The sequence below is a fragment of the Pinus tabuliformis genome, chromosome 9 (genome assembly GCF_031772625.1).
Source record: "Pinus tabuliformis cultivar Carrire ecotype Pingquan chromosome 9, CPIR1, whole genome shotgun sequence".
Classification (NCBI taxonomy): domain Eukaryota; kingdom Viridiplantae; phylum Streptophyta; class Pinopsida; order Pinales; family Pinaceae; genus Pinus; species Pinus tabuliformis.
This window is the reverse complement of record NC_142307.1, coordinates 101,138,971-101,164,850: the sequence shown is the minus strand read 5'-3', so window position 1 is coordinate 101,164,850 and position 25,880 is coordinate 101,138,971.

Genomic DNA, 25,880 nt, shown 5'->3' with positions numbered 1-25,880 from the left:
ATAATAAAAGTAACCATCTAATAATCTGGTCATTCACATAAGGTTTATTCATTAAATATTTGATTGCAGCATGGTTAGTATGTACAAATGTTTAATAGCCTGTAATATAATGCCTAAATTTTTTTAATGAATACACAACAACCAGGAGCTCCTTTTTGGTCACTATGTAGTTTAGTTTGGCCTTTGACAGATTCTTACTGATAAAGTAAATGGCATAAGGCAAATTTTCATCTATCTGGCCTAGGGCTGCTCCTATGGATTTGTGTGAGGCATCAGCATGTATATGAAAAGGAAGGGCCGAATTTGGGTGTCAGAGAATCGGTACTGTGGTTAACTTGTCCTTCAGGGTGTCTAGGGCCTCTTGACAACTTTTTGACCATACAAACTCAGAGTCTTTGGCCAACAACCCAAAAAAAGGAGAAGCCAACTTGCTGAAGTCTTTTATAAACCTTCGGTAGTATCCAACTAACCCTAGTAAACTTCTCACATCTCTCTACATTTGTAGAGGTGGGACCCTTTGGATGATAGTTGTTTTATTTGGGTCCACCTGCAGTCCTTGCTGGGATATTGAATGACCTAGCATAGTCCCTGCAGCCATCAAGAATTCACAATTTTCGGGGCTGAGAGATAGCTTCATCTCAATGCATTTGTACAGCACCTTACCTAAGTTGGACATAGCCTCCTGGAAATCACATCCATAAGGTGTAAAATCATCCATATAAATCTCTACCGCATCATGGACTAACTCGGCAAAGATACTCAGGACTGCTCTCTGGAAAGTGGCAAGAGCATTTCATAGGCCAAAAGGAAGGACCCTATAGGAAAAAGTACCCCAAGGACAAGTGAAGGTGGTTTTATCTTGGTCTTCTGGGCTGATCTGGATTTGATTGTACCCACTGAATCCATCTAGGAAAGAGAAAAACTTTTTCCCTGCCAGGCCATCTAGCACTTGGTCAATGAAAGGTAGAGGGAAATGGTCCTTCTTTGTGGCTTTGTTTAACTTCCTGTAATCAACACAAATCCTCCACTTACCATTTTTCTTTGGAACCAACACCAAAGGAGAGACCCACTCATTATTTGAGATAGGGTAAATGAATCCTGCATCTAACAGCTTTTGCAGTTTTTCTATGAATATATATTTAAGATCTGGATTCATCCTCCTTTGGGGTTTCTAAAATGGATTGCAACCTTCTTTGATATAAATGTGGTGAGTACACACCGAGGGGTGCACTCCCTTCATTTCTTTGTAACTCTAAGAAAAGGCATCCAGGTGTTCCTTTAGTAGGCTGCACAACTTTTCTTCTTGCTGAACAGAAAGAGATAGGTTCATTTTCAAAGTGAATTCTATGGTTTTGACATGGATAGGGTTGGAATTAGCTAGAATAGATAAATCTAATGGTTGTTCTGGGTTTCCTTTACTACTTCTTCTAAGGACAATGTAATGGGAGTTGGACTTTGGAGTATGTGTTCAATCAAATCATCTTCATCCTATTGTCTCCCTCCCATGGTTGTTTCTAAGGTATAGAGTTGGATGGAATAAACTTCATCTTCTTCCTCTTCTTCGAGCCACAAATGTAAGTCATGTTCTAGAGATGGATGAGCAGGAGGGTATAGGATAAACTGCTTACACATATGCCAATTGTTTATGGTCATGTTTCTAACCTTACATCTAAAGTAGGCATCAGCAGTGGCTAACCAGGGCCTCCCAAGGATGAGAGGGTAACTAGTAAACTTGGCGTTAGGCTGGAGGACTAGGAAATATGCAAGGTACTCCCAAGAGTCAATGGAGACCATCACATCCTCCGAAATCCCCTCAAGGGCCACTATGGAGCAGCCTGCAAGTTGCAGAACTATTGTGGTCTTTCTCAATGAACCTTGGAGGTTGAGCTTGAAGAGGTGTCCTTGGTCATCACATTAGTGGAAGCCCCAAGATTGATCAAAGTGTGTGGGATAATGGTGCCATTGATGTGCACATCTACTACAGGGATTCCATGGTCCAAATACTTTGGATAGATTACCTGCCCCAACATTAAGTCGGATAGTTGTCCAATGACATTAATGGTAGGGGCATCTCTTCTTTGCCTCCCTGTATGCTTGAAAAAATTCTCCTTAATCAACTTGTTGTAAATAGGTACATCTTTAATATCTTGGAGAAGTGGAATTTTGACACATAGATTTTTCAATTCTCCTAGAAGTTTAGTCTCTTCTGGGGTAGGCTGGAGTGGTTGGGTTAATCTCTCAGGAAAGGGTGGTGGATTTACTTTAGGCATGCTTTCCTCTCTTTCTTCCTCAACCTCCCTAGGTGGAGGTAGAGGTTGGTTGTCTAGGAGTACTCTCCCAGATCTCAGGTTGATTTCCTGAATTTCCACAGCATAAGCTAGATAGGATGTCTCTCCACTGTATACTTGTTGTGCCTATCTGTTGTTCGGGTTCGGATTTGGCTGGGCAGGCATATAGGGTTGTTTAGGTGGAGCAAAGTGTAACATTTCTGGTTGAGCAGGTGGTGAAGGAAATAAAGTTGGAGCATTATTGTATGGGGGTCTCCACCCCTGGCGTGGTGCACTCCACTAAGGTTGTGGCAGAGCATATGGTTGAAATGACTAGCTGGCTAGTTGGGAATGATAGTGAGGTGCAAAGGACCAAGTAGGAGGTGTAGACCAGGAAGGATGAGTAGGGGGGTCCCAAGAAGGTATGGATGTGGTAAGGTTGGGGTTGTAATATGCATGGGATGACCCTTGCATGCCTTGCTGGTATGGCCTAGGCCCATGAGGTCTCCTTTGGTTTATGTAGCAAAGCTGTTCAGTTACCCCTTCAGCTCCTTGATATACAACTTTTAATCCAGGGAGAGAAGGGCACTTGTCTGTGGAGTGGTTTTCTTCACAGACTGAGTAGATTTCAATAGAATTCAATGGACATTCGTTCCTAGGGTGCCTCCTGGTGCATCTAGGATAGAAAATGGCTAAGGCTCTCTCTGCTTCCTCATGTTTTCTCTTAATGTGCATAGTGTCCATATGTAGGGCAAGTGTTTGTAGCATCTCACTCTTGAAATCCTCCAGCATGTTTCCAATTTCACCCTTGATGGATGAATTGGAAGAGGATGGACTAACCATAGGTTGACTACCCCTACCCTTTTTCCTAGCTGCTCTAGAATTGTTTCTAAAGATAGTCTTGATATCATCATAGGGTAACTGATGAGTGCTAGTATTGTAGAAAGGATGCTACAACTCCTAGGCTACCAACTTTACTTATCAACCCAGTGTTGTACAAACTTGGAGGTGACAGTGTTGTATGCACAAGTAAAAGTGATGGTTCTGCTTGTTGTCACTATTCAGCTAGTGCGAGACCATTGGGGTTCCAAGCCATGCTTCTATAGAGTCAGAAGAAGCTTGATTCTTTAATGGAAGAAAGGAAAATCTACTCTAAGAGAGTTACTCTACTACAGTGATGGAGAAAGCCAACATGTAATGCTAAACCACACCATACCCTAATTAACCATTTAAGAAGATATGCTAAGCAGAAATGATAAATACAAAATAAACAAATGCAACCATCTAAGTTGCAAAAGTAAAAAGCATCAAACGATACTAATGTGCAAGTAAAGAAACTAAACTAAATCTGTTTTCACTTTTTTGGTCTTTTTAGGCAAAATCAAGTATGCAAACTAATTGTTCTTGTGGATGTGACAGGTGGATCGAAGGTGTTTGAGGATGGCTAAAAGGTTTATGAAGTGGTTGGATGGTGTGGAGGGGTCCGAGGAGGCTTTTTGTGACTTCCTAGAGGTTTCCCATCATTTTTTCCTCAAAACAGGCTGTTTCAGGAAAACCTACACGATGTACTAGAAACCTATAAGATGATCCTGTAGGAATTACAGGAAACCTAAAGGATACAACCAAGAGCTAATTGTAGGGTTTTTGAGGTGTTGGGAGGCTTAGGAAAGGTGTGTGATGGGTGGAATGGAGTGTTAGAAGGTCTAGGAGCACTCAGGAGTCAATATCCAAGATAAGAGATGGCTAGATTCGCTCAATGTGTTTAGGAGAATTTCAATGAAAAATGATGAAAAACTAGTGAGGGTGATGGTGGAGACAAGGGATGGCTAAGGTGGATGAAGTGGAAGGTGGTTGCTGGCTCTAAAGTCTTGGTCTCCTCCTGAAGCACCTGCTCTGCATAAAACATGTGTGTCTTCCAAAAAGTCATGCAACAAGATACATTTTCATAAACTAGAAAAGTAGAACTAATGAATCAACTGCCTTTATTATGCATGAAGAAAGTTGTTGAAGGGAATGAAAGAATGAGTGAGATCTACTATAGAAGTGGATATGGAAAAGATGAAAATGAAATATACCTTGCAACATTAACCAAATACTAAGTTAAAGACATCAAACTCCAAAGCTCATAAAAGAACTAGAAATCTGTGTTTTTGGGGCTGCTTAAGGTTCCCTTCCTCAAGTGATGGTCCCAGGGGGAGGAAGTGAGGTCGAGACACCTACTAACAACCTTGTGGTGATACGTTTTCTCGTTTCTAACTTGATACTTGCAATAAGGCACAACTGGAAGCAAACTATCACACAACCAATCTAATCTACACTACTTGTAATGGAAATGCATCTAATAAGCAAATTATCAATTAAACTATGAATCTACACTAAACATACATGTACAATCAAGAGGAGCCTTGGCTACTAGGGTTGGGCCCTAACCCAAGAGCTTTAGTCCTTTGAGTTAACTCAGTGCTGGCTCAAAACAAAACTCATTCTTATTACCAAAACAACAAATTACATCAAAAAGAACTGTCACAAGTCTTGCAGCTCGAAAATAGAGTAAAGTTTTACAATGAAAATATGAATCCTATTGAGGTCCTAGGCCTCTCTACTTATACATATGAAGTCTCCAGCTACTTCCTTAAAATTACGGAGGTTCGGATCCCAAACTTGAGATAAACTGGTGCTTTGTCTCTCACTTGCTCGGTTGCCTTCTAGTCCTCATGATTTGGATGTTTGCACTCTGAGCTGATGAAGGAACATTCGAATGGAGGGGTAGTAACTGAGGAAGATTTACCTCCTATAATCCCTCTCCCCTGTCCTATTTGAGTTTTGACCTTGGTCTTTGCCAAAATTCCTTGATTTTCTCCTTTAATCATGCATTAAATGCACATTAGACCACAAAGCAAAATATCCAACTCTAACTCACCTCATAAACAAAATATAATCAAAAGCATGCAATAAGTTATGAGAATAGTCGGTTTGACTAAGCTAGGATGTGAATTAAGGCCCATATAATTACCCAATGATGAGGCTTATCATCACCCCCCTATTGAAAGTGTTTCTCATCCTCTGAGCAAGTTAGTCAATATCCATATCCTTCATGGCTCTGGTAGCCTCTCTGACATCCCATGCCTCTGTTGTGGTCTCCTTTTCTTGTTCATAGAAACCTGCTTTCTTTTCTACCTCTTCCCACTGTCTCTTTTCTTCTTCTTCTTTTCTCCCTTCTAGCATCCTTAAGAGTAGTGGTGGACTGAGTTTTAGGGCTATCCAATTGACCTTCAACCTTTGCATAGATTGCTTATACATAGGTGTCATTTTGAGTGCCTTTCTCAACCTTTGAGGGGAGTGATATTCTCTTATCTTTAAGTTGTATGGCAGGGTGTTCCATCTCCTTAGGCAAGCATGTATACTATCATCTCCTAACAGCCTAAACATGTCCTCAAAATGTGAAATTGCTTACTCTTGGGCAACAATATATCTAGGTGCCAACTGAGGATCACTTGCAATCAAATTATGGGTATTGATGAGGGCCATGGGATTTGATTGTTCAACTCTGATCAAAAGAGGTTCAGTTTGGTCTCTTGCCAATATAATTTTCATCTCTACAGCTCTTGACTCGTCATGGTTCATCCATGATGCCAAAGCCATTAATTATAGATCTCCTAGCTTGGAATTAGGGTCCCATACATTCATGTCTGTGAGGACCATGTTGTGAAAATAAAACTCAGCCATTTTAGCCCTATCCTCTAATGTACTTTGATCACAAAGATCCATAAACTGTTGGGTTGTGTTATATTCTTTCCACAACTAGCCCACATAGTTAACCGAGGGATTAGAGAGGGGGCGGAGCCCCCCCTTTGTTGTGCCGATTGTGTAGCAGGGGGGTCTCAGGGGGTTTGAGGGGTGTAGGTAACCCCTCTCTACCTGGAAAATTTTGGTTTTGAACCTTATATTAGGTTGGGCGGGCCTACCTATGGTTTTGTGCATGATTTTCGCACATGGTTTTGGACGCGATGGTTTTCGGTCCATGGTTTTGGACGTGATGGTTTTCAGTCCATGGTATTGGATGCTTCAACATGTATAAATATGTATTGTAACATTGAAAGGAACATAATGAAAAATCAAGCTGGTAGTCCCGGTTTTGGGATCTAGGGGAAAATCTCTGTGTATATGTGTTTTATGTGTTATGCTCTCGCATTGTTTATTTTCGGTGTTTTAGAATTCATATGCAGGTAATTTCTGTACAGGGTTAAAACCTACATTTGGTATCGGAGCTGTTTTGGCTTCAAGGGGATGCCTTTGTTGCTGAGGGGTTTCACTCGGGCCTGTGGTAGACCCTATTCAGTGGGAGATCTACGAGATCGATTCTGGTGGTGAAAGAAGATGGTGAGCAGTGGAAAGACAGAGATCAAGAAATTTAATGGTAAGAGTTTTGAGTTGTGGAAAATCAAGATGGAGGATTTTTTGATGGATAAATATTAGTGGATCATGGTAGATCTGGGTACTAAACCAACGGGAGTGTCCGATGAAGAATGGAAGAAGTTGGATCGGAAGGCAAAGAGCACACTACTATTTTGTGTCTTAGATTGAGTATTGTTGAATGTATCAAGGGAAGCTACGGCGAAGGATTTGTGGGACAAGTTAGGGACTTTATACCAATCTAAGTCTCTGGTGAATAAATTGTTCCTGCGGAAAAAGTTGTATAACCTAAGGATGAAATATGGAGACTCAGTGACAAAGCATCTGAACAAATTTAATATTGTGGTAAGTAAGTTATTATCTGTTGATATTAAAATTTCAGATGAAGATAAGTGCATCAGTTTGTTGTGTTCTCTACTAGATTCATGGGATAGTCTGGTTATTGCAATAGGTAGCAATGCAGCTGCCTTGCAGTTTGATGAAATAGTCTCATACTTGCTGACGGAGGAGATGGGATGAAAAAATATGGAGAGCCAGAATGGTGATGCCTTGTTTGTATGAGGATGGTCCCAGAACAGAAACAAAAATAAGTCATCGAGTGGGAGATCTAAATCTCCAGGAAAACCTATAAAGGTGGTGTGCTGGAAATGCAGAAAGGAAGGGCACTACAAAAGGGACTGTAAATCTAAAGCTCTTGATAAAGGAAAGGGATCTGATGATGCTCCTTCTGTAGAGGTGAAAACCACCTCAAATGAAGGTGGGGATGTGTACTTGGCTTCTTCAAGTACACATGTATATCATGAGGCATGGTTGATTAACTCAGGTGCATCCTTTCACTTCACTCCCCATAGAGAGTGTTTCTACGAGTATGAGAAATACGATGGTGGTGATGTCTTCTTAGGGGATGATAGGAAGGATAGAATCATTGGTCACGGAAAATTAAATTTGAAGTTGCAAGGTGGAAGGCTTAGAACACTTCTGGGTGTTCTGCATATTCTTGCATTGGCTAGAAATCTGATTTCTGTAAGCAAGCTGGATGATGCAAGTGTAAAAACAGTGTTCAAGAAGGATACCTGCAAGATGGTTCGAGGAGCACTTGTATTGATGTGGGGAGTTCGGATTGGAACACTGTAGAAGTTGCAAGGTAGCACTGTTGTTGATGGGTGCAATAGCTCTGTGGTTCTTGAAAGTGGAGTAGAAAATATAGTGGTCTCTAGAGAGAAGACCATGCTATGGCATCAAAGGCTTGGACATATTGGAGATATGGGCCTTCGAATACTTCATGGTAAAGGTATGGTAGAAGGTATGAGTAATAGCTCTCTTGATTTTGATTTCTGTGAAAATTGTGTATATGGGAAGCAGAAGCGAGTGAGTTTCCCTTCTGGTGGTAAGAGGGTGAAACAAATATTATAACTTGTGCACAATGATGTGTTTGGACCTGTGAAGGTTCCATCACTGGGTAAGTTTGTGTACTATGTATCATTTATAGATGACTTCTCAAGGAATACATGGATATATTTTCTTAAGAAGAAATTTGAAGTCTTTGACAGGTTTAAAGAATTTAAGGCACTGGTGGAAAACCAGACAGAGAAGAAGATAAAGGTGTTGAGGACATATAACGGTGGAGAGTTTTGCAGTAAGGAATTTGAAGAATTCTGTAAGAAGTGTGGTACAGCAAAGCAGAAGACTACTCCATACATACCTAAGAAAAATGGAGTTGCAGAAAGAATGAACAAGACGTTGATGGAAAGGGCAAGAAGCATGCTCAGTGGTGCCAGGTTAGGACAGGAATTCTGGGCAGAGGAAGTGAAGACAGCATGTTACCTGGTCAATAGATCACCTTCATCAGCGTTGGAGGATAAGACTCCACAAGAGGTATGGACTGGTAAGAAACCCTCTCTTTCACATCTGAAGGTATTTGGATGTGATGCATATGTGCATGTTCCAAAGGAGAAAAGAACCAAGTTGGATAGTAAATCTGACAAGTGCATCTTTATTGGGTATAAGGATGGTTTAAAGGTTTTTAAGCTTTGGAACCCAGTAACAAGGAAGGTTATGTATAGCCAAGATGTGGTGTTCAGAGAGGAGAAAGATGTTATTAAACATGAAGTCCAACCAAAGGAACATGAGAAGATAGAGTCTGAGCTTAAGGAGGAAGAATCAGACTCTACAACAGAGGAGGAATCAGAAGATGAAGAGCCATAAACTTTGGGTGTGAGAAGATCAATTTGAGAAAGAAGGTAGCCAAAAAGGTATAGTCCATCTGCTTTCTGTTCAAATTTTTCTTTATCTATTACTGATGATGACCCCAAAACTGTGAAGGAAGCAGTAGATTCAGAGGATGGCAAACTATGGAAAGACGCCATGGTTGATGAAATGGCATCTTTGCACAAAAATGAGGCTTGGGATTTGGTGGAGTTTCCAGTTGGAAGGAAACCCATTGGCAAAAAATGGGTGTTCAAGAAGAAGACAAATGCAGAAGGAAAGGTGGAGAAATACAAAGCTCGGTTTGTAGCAAAAGGCTTTTCCCAGGTGTTGGGAATTGATTTTGGTGATATTTTTTCTTCTGTTGCCAAGGTAACTTCTATTATATTACTGTTATCTGTTGCTGCTGCTTTTGATTTTGAGGTATAACAGATGGATGTGAAGACATTATTTCTTCACGGGGATCTGGAAGAGGAAATCTACATGAAGCAACCTGAAGGCTTTGTGGTGAAGGGTAAGAAAGAAATGGTATGCAAGTTAAAGAAGTCTTTGTATGGGTTAAAACAGACAACAAGGATGTGGTATCAAAAATTTGATACATCTATACGGGGACCTGGCTTCACCAGAAGTAAAGCATATCACTGTGTGTATTTTAAATTAATTGGTGACCGTGTTATTTATCTGGTCTTGTATGTGGATGATATGTTGCTGGTTTGAAATGACAAAGAAATTATATAGGATTTGAAGACCCAATTGTCCTCCAAATTTGACATGAAAGATCTTGGTGCTGCAAACTATATTTTGGGCATGGAAATTAAAACAGATCGGGCAAAGAGGAAACACTAGTTAAACCAGAGGAAGTATGTCAAGACAATACTGCAGAGGTTTAATATACTGGATAGTAAACCGATGAAGGTTCCTATTCCTGTAGGTGTGAAGTTATCTGCTGAACAGTGTCCCAAGACACAAGAAGAGGAAGAGGACATGTCTCGTGTTCCATATGCAAGTGTAGTCGGTAGCCTGATGTATGAAATGGTCTATACTAGACTGGACATTGCACATGTAGTGGGAATATTGAGCAGGTTTATGTCAAAACCAGGGAAGGAGCACTAGACAGTAGTGAAGTGAGTTTTCAGGTATTTGCATGGCACTAGTGATTATGGTTTGTGCTACCAAGGAAGACCAGGATTGGACAGAGTGTTAGATATTCATGGCTTTGTTGATGCAGACTGGGCTGGAGATATGTATTAGAGAAGATATACAAGTGGGTATGTGTTTAACCTATTTGGAGGTGCAGTCAGTTGGATGAGTAAGAAACAATCTGTAGTGGCACTATCAACTACAGAGGTAGAATACAAGGCAGCCACTCATGTAAGCAAGGAAGCAGTTTGGTTGTAGAGATTGTGTTCAAGTATGGGGTTAGTACAGGGAGCTATAAGGATAGACTGTGACAGCCAAAGTGCAATTTTCTTGGCAAAGAACCCTGCATATCATTCAAAGACAAAGCACATTGATGTTAAGTATTACTTTGTGAGGGATATGATAGAAGACAAAAAGGTGTTGCTGGTAAAGGTGGACACTTTGAAGAATACAACAGATGCATTGACAAAATTTGTGAGCTCTGAGAAGTTCTCTTGGTGTAGAGAAACAATGGGCATTGCAAGGCTGGATAAATGACTAAGCTCTCTTGTGGTCCCTTGTGGAAAGAAAACAACAAGTGGGAGAACATTGGGTTGTGTTATATTCTTTCCACGACTAGCCCACATGGTTAACCGGGGGGTTAGAGGGGGGGGCAGAGCCCCCCCTTCATTGCACCGATTGTGTAAGGAGGGGGTCACAAGGGGTTTGAGGGGTGCAGGTAACCCCCCTCTATGGGGTCCATGGCAACACCCCCAAAAATTTTGGTTTTGAACCCTATATTAGGTTGGGCAGACCTACCTATGGTTTTGTGCATGATTTTCACACATGGTTTTGGACGTGATGGTTTTTGGTCCATGGTTTTGGACGCTATGGTTTTCAGTCCATGGTATTTGATGCTTCAGCATGTATAGATATGTATCGTAACATTGAAAGGAACATAATGAAAAATCAGGCTGGTAGTCCTGGTTTTGGGATCCACGGGAAAATCTCTATGTATATGTGTTTTATATGTTATGCTCTCGCATTTTTTATTTTCTGTGTTTTAGAATTCATATGCAGGTAATTTCTGTATAGGGTTAAAAACTACATAAACTGCCTATAGTCCTGAAATGGCATGGTTCCCTTTTGTGCTAGCGTATTAATCTGAAACTGCAGCGATTGTTCTTTGAGGTAGAGAGCATAGGATTTAGCTGGCATCCTACACTGGATTGCCTCCAAGGAGAGGCTGGCCATACATGCCAATTGATTCTCTCTTTCCTGTAGCTATCCCCTCAGCCACGCATTTTTTGTCTCTAGTTGATTTCTCATTATAGCTTCTTTCTCCCTCAAGACACTTAGCTCTCTGCCCATTTCCTTGAGTTTCTCTTCCATGTGTCCAATGTCTTCCACCCCCTTTGATTTGGCAATCTACATCCATCGGTGAGTTCTGGCCCTCACCTTCTCAAGCTCGAAGAACAATGGGATGTCAAATGTTTGAGGTATGACCCTGCATCCATCAATCAAGTGGTAATAGGAGTCCAGGTTAGGTTGGGGGCTGGTTTCTTTTGTCTTTGGGTCCTCCTCTTTAGTTTCTTGCTTCTCCCCTACCTTCCTTTCCAATTTCTGTGCCTCATGTAGATTCAGCAGAGTATCTTGTAGGACTATTTTTGTTTCTTGTAGATTTTGTTGTGGATCCTGTAGGATTTCCTTTCCCTTTGAGGAAGTTGATCTAGTAGTAGGCCTCCTCACATAGGTGATAGGGGACTTATGGGAAGGCATTTTGTCTTTTTGTGTAGGGGAATCTTCAATCACAATAGGAATTTTGGTTGATGTTTATGGCTTCCCCTGTCTCATTCTTGTGCTCTTTCTTGTTTTGAAATATAGTGGGGTCTACCTCTGCCTCTATCCTTTTTGCTTGATTGGAATGCTAAAAGTAGTGAGGGAAACTGCTGCCTCTCTCTTAGTGGCCTCTCGAGAGACCCTATGTGACTCCTCCTTGTTTTATGTCCCCTCTATTCCATTTCCTTCTTCTGCTCTGTCTTTCCTGTCTTCTTCTTCTTGTAGATCTTCATCATCTCTATCGGTTTCCTCCTTAATTTCCTCCTCTGTTTCTTCATCATCCTCCTTCTATTCTCCCTCTTCTTCTTCATCTTCATCATGATCCTTTGTGTCAGCTCCTTTTTCATCCATGTCATTCTCATCTTCTTCTATATCTTCCTCTTCCTATTTTACTTCCTCTTCACTGACAGTAGGACTAACATCATAAGTGACAGCTTTCATGTCATCCTCTGCTGGCATGTCTCTGAAAACTAACCATGTTATAGGAGTTTTCAGGTTTAGGAAGAAATCTTCTATGAGGATCCTAATCAACCCATGGTGAGCTAATTGTTGGGAATTTCCCTCCTTCACTTTGATGCTTGAGTCTATGGATGATTGAAGCAAGAAGTATGGTATGCCGAGCCTTTGGTGAGGGGGTGTTTCTACTCCAAATCTTAATTCTTCAAGGATCTTGAAATGATAGCCATAGATAACACTATACCTACCCTCACATGAGATGTATTTGATCAGTTGGTAGCCTACCTCATTCCATGGATATGGAAGACTTTCCATCCTTACTCCATTTTTTTCCTCAGTGGGTTCCTCACCTTTTAAAAAGAGTTTTCTTTTGGCAACCTGGCTACCTCCTTTGTCTTCTTTCCTCCATGGTATTCCTAGGGGAAGTGTGGTGACTCTGCTGATGAGCTCAGGGGTGAGATCTATAGTGAGGCCCCTTATTACAATTGTGGCATGGATTCTGGTGTGTGGAGTGAGGGAGAGAGCAAATTCTTGAGCCACCTTATCATCATACCCTCTGAATTTTTCAAAAAACCCCATCTAATTATGTCTTGTGAAGATTTCAAGCACTTGGGGGTGTTGTTGGATTCTCATAGTGTTTGTGGGCTCGCTCCTATTAAACCCTCTTGTCATCTTGTTAGTGAAGCTTGAGGAGAAAATGAGAGGGTCGAAACTATTTTTCAAATGCAGGAGAAAAACAGAGATGACTGTGTATTTGATTCTCTTCACAAAGTTGCTAAATTCACTCAAATTTAGACTATTCTTCGTTCATTACTTGCAAAGGGGAATGTAATTTCAGAGCCTACCTCTTTAGATAGTTTGCAGTGGCCAACTCCTGTGATATCCCTTCTGAACTCTTCTCTGCCAATCCTATAAACAGTCTCTATGTATCCTGTAGACAGTCTTTGTGTATCCTGTAGGAATTCCTGTGCATGCTCCTATAGGAATTCCTGTGCAGTCCTATAGGAATTCTTGTGCAGTGGAACAATGGAGTATTGCTTCCAGTGGTGTTATGAGGAATTTTGCATCTGCGGATAAATACTAACTCCATAGGTAGGTAGCTATACCTAGAACAACATATTTAAAGCACTTATCCTTTTTCTATAGATGATAAATAAGACAAATGTAATCAAAGGACCTACTTGTTCTTTCGCTTTCCTTTTGTCTCCTTTGTATGACTCTCGTTGCTCCTTACTGACCTTAAATCACTCAAAAAGTACCTGCAAGCATAAACAGAAGACAGAGAACCAATCAAAGCAAGAGATCTATCGACTATAAGTAAATGGAATCAGATACGCTCACACATATAAACATCATATATCAAGATAAGCATATGGAGAAAGGTGTAAACAACTTTATTAAGCAGAAGGAAGAATTACAACCATGAAGTCCAATCCATTGTCACTCTTCCTGCTTGGGTTCCAACCAAAATCACATCAATAGCATAGCACTCTGGTAGCATAACAACACTTTCTTAATCTCAATCTTCACACCAACAATATCTCCTTACAGATTCTCAAAGTCCAGCCCCTAATCACTTAGATGAGTGCTCAATTTATAGGAAAATGGAGGAGGTTTGGTCATAAATGAGGGTATTGAATGGCCTTCCAAACTTAGAGTTAGTTTCCATGGAGGAAGGGATGAGAGGATAGGAGGTTACTTAACTCATTCCCTATCCAATTTCGATCTCATAGGAGATGATAAGTGTGGGAATATTCTACGTGGCTCCAAAAGATAAGAATATTCCCATAACCCTATGTGAATTTTGCTCAATCTCACCCAGTGCAGGTCAAAGTGGGCCTAGGTGCTCTGCAGAACACCCTGGCATGGGCCTACCTACACTAAAGCACACTTACCCCTGGCAAAGGCTACGTTGGTCCCTCAAAGAGGCTTTTATGGAGGGATTCAAGCCAAGAAACTCTTAGGGAAGGAGGCATGCAAAGTGGTGACTTGTCTAGGGCATGTAGCAATTGAATTAGGGTTTGATGAGTCCTAATGGTACTGATATGAATGATGGGAGTGATGTGCCCAAATGGATTTGTAACCGCTACCCCCTAAAGTATGAAGTTGAAAATAATGATGTTGAGTGATATGCTTTACAATGTGATGAGGAGGTTCCAAAGTGGTTGGTGACATGCATCGATTACAATACATAATATCATGATATTTTGATTTTTTCTCATGAATCACTAAGGGAAGGCATACCCATGCTCAACATATAAAATTTCATTACAAGTACATAGACAATCATCTACAGATATAGACCCATCATAGGATGACCATCAATGTAAAGCCATTGTGTAGATGATTTGGTACATTTCCTGATATCGCAGCCCAGATGAATGAAACCAGATCTGGGGTCTTCTATCTCATATATATCAGTCTTTTGGATTAATCACATCGTTGAGATTGGTTCGACGTTTCGAACCAACTAATGTGGTTCATATTTAGGACAAGGTGAGAAATCATTAGATCTGAGGGAATAAATAGCAAGGATGCATCACTATTCATAGTTAGCCATCGGAAATTAGCTGTTAGGTAATTTTTTAAATTGTTTAATAATTTAGTTGTTATGCAATAAATAAATATCATGTTTCGCTATTATAATTTGATAATATAAATTTAGCTGGAAAATAATTGTTATGTGATCAATAAATATTATACCTCGATATTATAGATGGAATAATAATTTTAATATTATATTAAATAGTATAATAATATTGTTAGTTAGGGTTTGACCCATAATGTTAGTTAAATCATCTATAACTAATTGATTAAATAATTTAATATTATTAGTTCTCATAATAATATAAAATCTAATCATTAATGTGTGATGGTATTATTATTATTATTATGATTATAGAGATTCATTAGTTTAAAACTATTATTGTAAAAGTTTAACTAAACATTTTAATTTCTATAATAGTAAAATATAATTATTTTAATCTAATATTTTAATATATATAAGGATAAAAAGACTAATTGGAATTTGGTAATTTGCTAAATAATGTATTGATGGTATTCCTATTAAAATTATTAATTTAGGATTATTATTATAACATTTTGTATTCAGTTATAATACAAAGAATGGTATTCTTATTAATTTAATTTCAACATATCGATTAATTTGAAAAAATAAAAACAGAATAGGAAGGAGGAAAACTACACTACCAAACAAAGAAAAATATAATACTGGATCTAGGGAGAGGAGAGGGAAGGGAAGGGAAGAAGGGTCAAGAGGAGAGAGCTGGAATCCAGCTTTTACTTAATTTCCAGCCATCATCCCTATTGAGGTTTTCGACATGCCTCTCTATTTCAATTGCTTCTCTAAGTTTCCTATGATGGAAATGGTCAACCCTAGCGATGACTTTGGATTCTTCAATGCAAACATGGTGTTTCAATTTCACAGAGTGCTCGACAAGGGTTGATGTGTGAGAGCGATTGTGTCTAATGTCAGTTGCATGCTCACTGATTCTCTCTTTAATAGACCTACCTCTCTCCCCAATGTAGCGGATACCATAGGATGAGGGAATGAGGTAGACCCCTTTCGTGTCTTTAGGGTCAATAGGGTCTTTAATGGATCTCAAGGAATTTTTAATTGTCCGGAGAGGTTTGAAAGAAGAAGATACATTCATATTTTTAAGGATATGGGCAATCCTATCCGTGGTCCCTTGGATATACGAGAGATGAACCTTGGTGATAGGATTAGCATGGGTGGGTTTTTCTCTAGGCACTTTGCTGGCTTTGTGAAAGGCCTTGAGGCACTTGGTCTTGCTGTACCCATTATTTTGAAAAACTCCAAGAAGATGAGATTTTTCCTGATCAAGGTGGATATCATCAGAGATTCTTAGAGTGCGAGTAGCAAGGGTGTTGAGAACCCCGAATTTCTGAGTAGGGAAGTGATGGGAACTGACATGGAGATATTGTTTCGTGTGTGTCTTCTTTCGAAAAACTTGGTGATAGATAGAACCATCATCTCTCCTAGAGAGGAGAATGTCAAGAAAGGGAAGGTGGCCATTCTCCTCAATTTCCATTGTGAACTTGATGGACTCTGACTGAGAGTTAAGGTGGGTAAGAAACAGATTCAGTTTCTCACGACCGTGAGGCCAAATGACATAGGTGTCATCAACAAATCTCTTCCATTTTTGAGGGTGAGATTGAGTGGAGGCTAAGGCCTTGGTGTCAAAATATTCCATAAACAAGTTAGCTATGATAGGGGAAATATGGGAACCCATCGCAACACCACAAGTTTGCTCATAGAAGTCACCCTGGAAACTGAAGAAAGTTGAGGTGAGGTAGAGGCCTACAAGCTTGGCAGTGTTTTCATCAGTGATGCAATTAATGATATCAATGGCCTCTTGGATGGGGATTTTTTTGTATAGGGATACAAAATCAAAACTCACCAACAAATCTCCAGGCTCTAATTTGATATCTTTCCACTCTTGAAAAAAGGAGGTTGAGTCTTTAACGAAAGACTCAGTGCGAGCAACAAGAGGCTTGAGTTTCTGGGAAAGGAATTTCGTAAGAAGATATGTAGGTCTACCTCTTGTGTTGACAATAGGCCTTAAGGGGGCCCTAGGTTTATGAATCTTTGGAAGGCCATAGATTCTAGGGGTAAGGGGATTGCTTTCGATGAGTTTCCAGGAGAGGGGAAGGAGAGCGAAATCTACTTTAATCGCGGGTGCTACCTCTTTCGAAATAGACTTGATGGGATTCTTCTTGAGCTTGATGTAACTTCCACTACTAGAAAGATGGATGACCATTTTGTGGATGTAGTTAGGATTATCAAGAATGACGACAACCCCACCTTTGTCTACCTTAAGGACGACAATGTCAGGGTTGTCCTTAATGGATTTAAGGGCAAGAAACTTGGCCTTGTTTAGGTTTTTCTTAGGAGGCCTGGCTTTCATAAGAACCACCGCACAGTCCTGTTTAATGGTCTCCTTGATAATGTTGCAAAGGTCCTTGATCCCAAACTCGATGTTATAGATAATGCAATCAGTCAGAATCTTACTGGGGGCAAGGACAAAATTGAGACCTTTATTAAGAAGGCTCTAGACAGAAGTGTCAAATTTCTTGCTAGATAGACTAATCACATTTATAAAATATTTATTATTATTATTATTATTATTATTATTATTATTAATGTTATTATTATTATCATCATTCTTATTATTATTAATATCGTTATTATCATTAAACTATAACTACGATGTGATGAGGAGGTTTCGAAGTGGAAGGTGACTTGCATCAATTGCAATACATATATCATGATATTTAATTTTTACATGAATTATTGAGGGAAGTCATACCCATGCTCAGCATATAAAATTTCATTACATGTACACATACAGTCGTCTACAAATATAGACCCATGATCGGAATGACCATCAATGTAAAGCCATTGTACATATGATTTAGTACTCCTGAAATCGCAACCCGGATGGATGAAATTAGATTTGGGGTCTTCTATCTTGTTCAATCATTCGCTCAAGTACGAGTCTAACCATGCAAATATTGGATCTAAATTCGAACATGGGAAGACACCGTCTGATTACTAGCCAATGATGTAAGCTGTTAACAGGTGCAAGCGAAGTCACCGATAATGATAATGATCCTTAAGGTACTGTAGTACATTTTGCATGGTTTTAATGGATGTTTTGATGTCGAACACCATACAAAGTCTTTTGGTCATAGCCCAGTGATGTCAACCTATCTCCGGAAGCAAGAAACCTGCCATTGATGTATGCAAGCTTCAAGGTACTGTAAGGGTGTTTCTAAGCCAACTTCTTGGATAATGTGCTGATGTCGACAAGAAGTGAATCATCATAGGAGGGCCTTGATGTATCCCACATCAATGACATGAAATGAGTGTAATGATTTTGGAGATAGAATTTGACTGACGACACAAGGTTTAGGAATGGAGGTCATGAAAATGAAGGTTTATGAGTATTGTAAAGGATGAATTTTAAACTGAGTGACTTCTCTTGAACATGTCGGCGACACTGAATGGATTGGCAACATTGACCCAAAACAAAATTAATGAATGGTATGATAGACCAAGGTATGATGACCATCAAGCAGATAACCCAACCCATATCGTCACAATGATGAAGTGAAAGTGTCATGGTCTAGAGCGACCTGCTTCCACAAAGTGGTTTACCCCTTTTCCCATTTTCCCTAGTCATTGCTAACTAGTACCTCTTTATTTTTATCAAGCTTGAGGAGGATAACATATGCTTGTTGTATAATTCCACCCTTCGGGTGAATCCATCACTATGTGATGTTTTAACGAGTCTAGTGAAGGTGAAACTCGGTCTTGTCATGATGGACAAGTTTGTCGCAATTTGATTTTTTAACGAGTCTAACGACAATGATAAATCGGTCCTTTTCATGTTTAGAGTGTTTGAAAAGGGACAAAAAGAAAACTCCAAAAGTTCTTTTTCGTAGATTTGTCTCTGAAGTCTGAAAAAGCGTAAAACAATACAGGAGAGAACCTATTGACCATGTTTGGTCAACGTATTCCTTTTTAGTAAATAATCTATCTCATCCCCAAAAAGGGCTAAACTTATACTGAGTAGATGTCATTTCCAATCCGTTAACGAGCTGAAAAGGACAAGTGCTCGGAAATATTTTCATAGTTAGAGAGTATGAAAAGAGCTTAAAGAGGACTCCAAGGGGGTTCCTTTTTTGATGTTTAACAGAGCTCGAAAAAGAGATAAAAATATGCTCGGTGGTCAAAGTACAATTCACGATCGTGCACGTCAAATTCTATAAGTTAGCTATAAATCTGCTCAAAGCAACACCAAATGGATTAAACATACCTATTTCATTGGTAAAAATAGGCAAATACTAAATTTTACTCATTTAATGTTCATGAAATAAACATAAAAACAAGAATTTACCATGTTATTTTCACCATTTGATATTTACCATTCAGTTTATGCTCTGGCTCTGTTTTTTACTTCGATCTTCATTAACTAATTGCGAGAGATTCTACGGATCATTTCTTGTGCCGTCAAAACCAGGTAGGAGATCCACCACTCCTCTTTCTTTTCATGTCATTATTTTATTGTTTCATGCAAGTTTTAAGGGTTTTTAGGGCCCCTGGGGTTTGAATTTTTTGCCCTAGGATCAGTGTAGGCTTGCATGTCAAAAACTACACTAGGGAGCACCTAGATAGAAGGAATTTTGCATTGCAGGGCAGTATCTCCTTTCCTGGGCTACGTTGGGCGAGTTTCATAAACTTGTTTCACCAAATTGACCCAAAATTTCTCCAGTTTTTGCATGAAAAGAATCCTAACTAAGCTTATGGTTTGATTTTAGGCTTTCTTCGAATCAGAATGTCTATTACTTGGTGAGAAAGAGAGCATGAAGAACAAGACATAGTTACCCTAAATGATCCAGGTAGAGTTGAGGCCCTCAGAAACTATGGGTTACTCAAATACTTCGAGTTGTCTGGAATGAGGCAATAGTCAGAACTATGCAGTTCCTAGTTCATGCATGGGATCTGATAGATCAGGCATTTCACATAAGGGACAAATTTGTCCCTATTGTAATCGATGATGTTTACTTTCTTACAGGGTTTTCGAGATGTGGTGCCCCCATATCTCTTTCAAGTTCTTCCCGTGGAGGGGAGACAATGAGGGACTATGTTCGACAATTCTGTCGGCTAGGTACATAGCCTAGAAAGGATGGAAAGATAATCATCAAAGATATCCATGATTTGCCTTTGAGAAAAATCCTTTTCACCATCGCAAAGTTGGCAGGCAGTGTGACACTTCATCTGGCAAAGAGATCATATGTGCAATATGCTCATGAGTGTCTTGAGCCAAATTTATTCAAATGGTGCAAGGCAGTACTTTCTTCACTGAAACAACAGCTGACAAAGGTAAAGAGCGGTAATAAAAATAACTTTAGCTATGGATTTTTACTTTAGAAAGAATTCCATTGATGCAACCCCAGCATGTAACATTGGGTGTAGCTGGTCCTAGAGATCCACGGATGCAGCGGTGGGTCAAATTGATGGCTAGACATGCTGGTCAGTCATTGATTACATTTTCCACTTCATTCTTTAGTTGGCACAATTGACAACACATTGTCATTGAGGAGCATCCATACGCAAGGATGGATTTTTGTGGATATCCAAAGTTGAGTTTACCAGTGGGTGCTCAATGGGGTGCTATAGGTAAATTGTTTTTGACCAAAATGTTTTTTGATTTTTAAGTTTATACATGTTTCTTTTTTTGATGTTCCAAGACTAAACTAAAATCGTTTTCATGCATGCAGATATAGGTATTGTTCAACCTATGAGGTGCTAGCAAGAGGCAGGTGGGCTAGTGTGGAGAAATGTTGGGAGAGCAGTTCTCCAGGATATGGATTTGGCCGAGACACTAGCAGAGTTGCAGGATCATGTAGAGGGATTGACCCTTGGTATTCTGGATGTTTGGATCGAGGAGTTACGTATGAGGCTGCAGCGCCATACTATTGGTGTTCCAGGCCTTTTGATGTAGCTCTTGCGCATGATAGCTCAGGCTGTGACCTGTTATCATGAGCATCACTAGGTCTACGTAGGATGTTTCTTGCATGCATTTTGAGTTTTTAGGTCAGATGACCAAACATGTCTTGGACACAAATTTTGTAAAAAAATTTAAAACATCTATCTATTTTTACTTTCACAGTTTTTATATGTGGTTATGTGCAATCCTATTCAACTAATGATGTGAATTAACAATTTACTTTTACATGTGCTGCAAATGTCTATTTAACACATAGTTTGCTAATGAGTCAGTTAATGTGTTAAAGTTTTTAGAAATATGTTGATATTGAATGTACTCAAAATGTCTTTCCAAAATATGAACTCTAAGGAACATACAAAGAATTGTTGTGTTTTAGACGATAAAAACGTTTGTTAGTTGTGGTATGATGAGTTGTGAGTCCAACCTTACGATGATTTGGTGAATGCCAAGTGAAATGGCATCAGAGAGAAGTTCAATCAATGTGCTATACTCAGTGATATTGTTCATCAATCGACCGATACAAATCCCTTGAAAACTCACTAACTCGCCACTTGGAGTGAAAATGGCCCATGCTGCAGAAGATAGGTTCTGCATACTACGACTAGCACCATCGGCATAACCAACAAATGGTTCCAAAGGTTCCGACATCTGCAACAAATGCAAAGCGGATTACTTAACCACAGAAAAACTCTAAAATATACACTGACACACACACATGCAATTAAAGCATATATATAGTGATTTTTACTACACTCAATTAAGCATAGTAACATTTGAGATACAACCCATTTTGGGGTTGTGATAATGGAATTCCATCATAATCCACCAATTCACAGGCACCTTTTGCCAAAACACACTTGACAATATAAGGACCCATCCAAAGCAGTTCAAATTTTCCTACTCCTAGTTTATCAACTTCCTGATCATAAAGCAAGACCAGGCCTCCTTCTGAGAAAATGTGAGGCTTGACATTTCTATGATATTGTGTCTTGATTCATTTCTTATGCACTTCATTAGCCAATGCGTCTTCACGACGGGTTTCATCCAGACAGATAAGTTCCAAGAAATGCACTGCTTCTTCAGAAGTGTTGGGTAACAGGTCAATCGTGAGTTTGAGAGATGAAATTTTCCATTGTATCGGCAAGATTGCCTCCAAACCATACACCAATTGAAAGGTGTGAATCTAGTTGCATTTCTCACCGAGGTTCGATACGCCCACAAGGCAGATTATAGGATTAAATGCCATTTTCATTTATGAACCCCTATCATTCTTTGAAGAATTCACTTTAGGACTTTGTTGATGGCCTCAACATGTCCATTCGCTTGTGGATAATAAGGAGTAGAACTATCATGTGAAAGTCCTAACTTGGTAGTTAACTCAGCCATCATGTGATTATGAAAATCCAACCCATGATATGTAACTATAGCCTGTTGATCGAGGTGGGTGCTGACACATGTAGAAGTCCAGGAAGACTCAGGAAGGGTAAAAAATCAAAGTGTTTGGAATATGCTTGAAATAGGTTCATGTTAAGGATCTCATCATCGTGATCATGCTGGTGTGAATGGTTTGTCAATCTGACTCCAAATGAGGAGGATAGAGGCAGTCAAAGTTTTGGTGGAGGTCTCATTTAAACCATGTACAATCCAACAATACCATGTACCATGAACAAACAAAACAAAACCCATTTTTGAGCTGTGGATGTTAAGGGGCAGGCTGCCCAATGCAGACCCGACCCCCCCCCCCCATAAAATATATATACATATGAATTTTTTAAAAACGAAAGGGTATTAAAATGGAGGGGTTGGGATTTGACCACCCGACCTCCTCCTTATAATTCGGGCCTCATACCAATCCACCTGAATGGTGTTTTTTTGTAAATTCCACTCACCAAAACTTATATAAACCTCATTTTTCAGTGCACCCACAAGCATGGAGGAGAATGAGCGGGCACGGAAATCGAGGTAAATTTTTATAATTAATTTTTAATGTAGGTGGAACCATGAAGGAGAAAAATTTCCAGGAGGATGAAATTTTTGCAGTGTCCAAATTGGACAAATTTTATGTCGATCTTACACCTCTTAGCGACACGAACCCATTGGCGCAGTCAGTTTCCTTATCTGAGCAGCTGATTTGCAGAGGACCCAGAGGATGGAATATTTAAGGAATCTAGGGGGAATCTAAAAGATTCCTTGAGCTCTAGAGTTTTATTTTCTTAGAATTCAGAAATTTGACAGTCGATTTTGCACTATTTGACGCCACAAATCTGATTGTGTGTTCAGATTTTCCATTTGCTCATTTCATTTCTCGGCCACCTTTCTAAATGGAGTGCAAGTGTCAGCATTCATGTGAGAGTGGCCATTTCCATGAGATTCGATGTTGTGAGATCGATGGTACGAACAGCTTCAGTAGCTTGGCACTCTTTTCTTGAGATGGCCCCTGGATGTGAGGTATATGCAGTGTTTTCATGTACTTCTTTTGCTATGCATTGTGCTGCATAGATCCCTGTTTGACGTTTGATGTGGGATCTTGTTTCTTACTTGTCTCATGATTCTTGCTTGATGTGATGTGGAATCATTTTTTATATGTACTTGTTGTCATGATTTGTCATGTTTTATTTGAGATCCCTTTTGTCGTTATGTTGCTGGGGTACTCATGTTGTCATCATGTATGTTTGCATTGAGATCCCTTTTATGCCATGTCGGCGGGATGCTCATTATCATCATGCATGAGGTCTATTGTCATACTGATAGGAGTCCTGTTTAACTGAGAGTTACTGTAGTGGAACATCTCTTGGAGCCACTTCTGCACGAGGGTATTTTCCTTGTATGGTATCGACATCACCTCTTATGTACATCATCACTATTGACAACACTTAATGCAACAGCCTACACCATCTTGACACCGGGGCCCGAAGACGTAGTCCCTCCTGGACGAACTCCATTATCAATGGCTTGTTTTCATCTGTTGATGAATGTCATGTTCCTCTTCTTTATAGGATGCAGATATATTCATTTATGTTCTTTTAAAAATGCAATTTAACACATCACGAAAGTAAAAGGTCTTGGAAGGGTCCTTTGTCACATTCGGACCTGGATCAAGTGGTATCAGAGTAGTCTTTGTGTGGATGTGAATTGCAAGCATGAAGAATGGAACGTGTAGCGATAGAGGATGAAAAGGCGATGTACAAGACCATGCTCAAAATTTCCAAAAGGATGGAAATAATGTATGAAACTCTACAGAAAGAGAAAGAGGAAAAGGAGCGATTGCAGCTTCAGTTGTGAGCCACGGAAGAGGCACTAGAAGAACTAAAGCATAACAACCAAAGTCTTCAAATAGATCTCGTTAAATTGAAGATGCTTCTACATGAAGAGAAAAAGGAGAAACATAGTTTGCTACGACATATGCAAGCAAAGGACGAGGCCTTGGAAAAGCTGCAGCGTGACCCATGTGAGGTAAAAAGTAATTCTCCGAATTCATGTATGTGTCTTGATGATGATTTCACTATTTTTGAAAATCATATCACAGGAATTGGCTCCAAACTGTTGAAGAGAATGGGGTATGAAGGAAAAGGCTTGGGCGTTAATGGCCAAGGCATTGTCAACCCCATTAAAGTGGAGGAATTACCCTATCAGATAGGACTTGGGTATGTCAGAAAGGAAGGTGGGGAATGCGCCGAGATAGCTAGCGAACCACCAACAACAGATGATGAGAAGCCCTCATCAGTTCTTTCCAAATCGACAGAGGAGGTAAAAGTGGTTGATTTCCTTTCGATTTCATCTTCACATAGTATGATTTCTATTGGAGATTTGGAGATCCCAATTACAAGGACAAACATGAGGCTCCTTACCACGACGAAGCACAAGAAGGAAAAATAAATTGGTGTTAATAACCAAGGCATAACTCAACCAATGGAGATTGTGTAGATACCTCAATTTGCAGGCTTGAGATGCACCAAGGGAGAATGCTTGAAGGTGTCCAATGCTTCTGAGACATTGTTGAAATCATCGAGGAAAGAGAATGATGGGAACACATCCCCATCACCCCATGGTAGTGTCCATGGCAGGGAAAGAGTTGAGGAAAGCTATCATTGCCATACTTACACCAGAAATGGCAAGGATAGGTATAACCACTCTCGACACTCGAATGATCATTTCGATTATAATCATGTTGTTAATGATGAACGTAAAACATGGCATCGAAAAACATGTACCTTTTGTGGATTACATAACCATACATTTTCTAAGTGTTGGAAAAGAATGGCAGCACACAAAAGGATGAGGCGTGAAAAACCCTCTCAACAACAGATAAAGAAACATGGTAAGCATATTTGGAGGAAGAGAACTTATTGCGGTCATTGCGATAGAACTGGCCATCAAAGAGCCACTTGTTGGAGGCTCCACCCAGAGCAGTGCCTTAAAGGCAAAGTGTCAATGCATGAAGCAGATGAAACAGTTGTTCGATAAGCAAAACCACCACAAGGAGGTGACCCATTCACATTGATAAGTGAAAAATGGTTTCTAGATATGTTAGCATGTCATGGTCATGCTTTTGTCAATCATTTGTTGCATTTTAATATGTAAAAGTGATGACGTGTTTCCATCACTTGTTCAGAAACAATGACGTCTGGTCTTTTTGAGTCGCATGATAAACCGTGAAAGTTATGTCGTGTTTACATCACTTGTCAAAGCAAATAGTGTTTGGCCTTATCTTAGTGAATCATGTGTTGTAGTGATGATGTGTTTTTCGTCACTTGTTGAAGCGACAATGATATTTTGGCCTTGTTTTCGTAGCTAGGGTATTGTTTCCATTTTGATGTAAACTTGACCACCAACTATGTGTTATAAACTCATGGCAAGTATGGGATGCTTGTGTCATTGGTTGGTAATGTAAGTCAAGCAAGTATTTGTAAAATAATGTAATACAAGTTGCATAGGTTGAAAGTTTCGATTCATCGCTTAAGGCTTTGAAGAACAAACGTGAAGGAGATGGAAGCGAGGCCTTTCAGGACGCTTGTGATGTAGA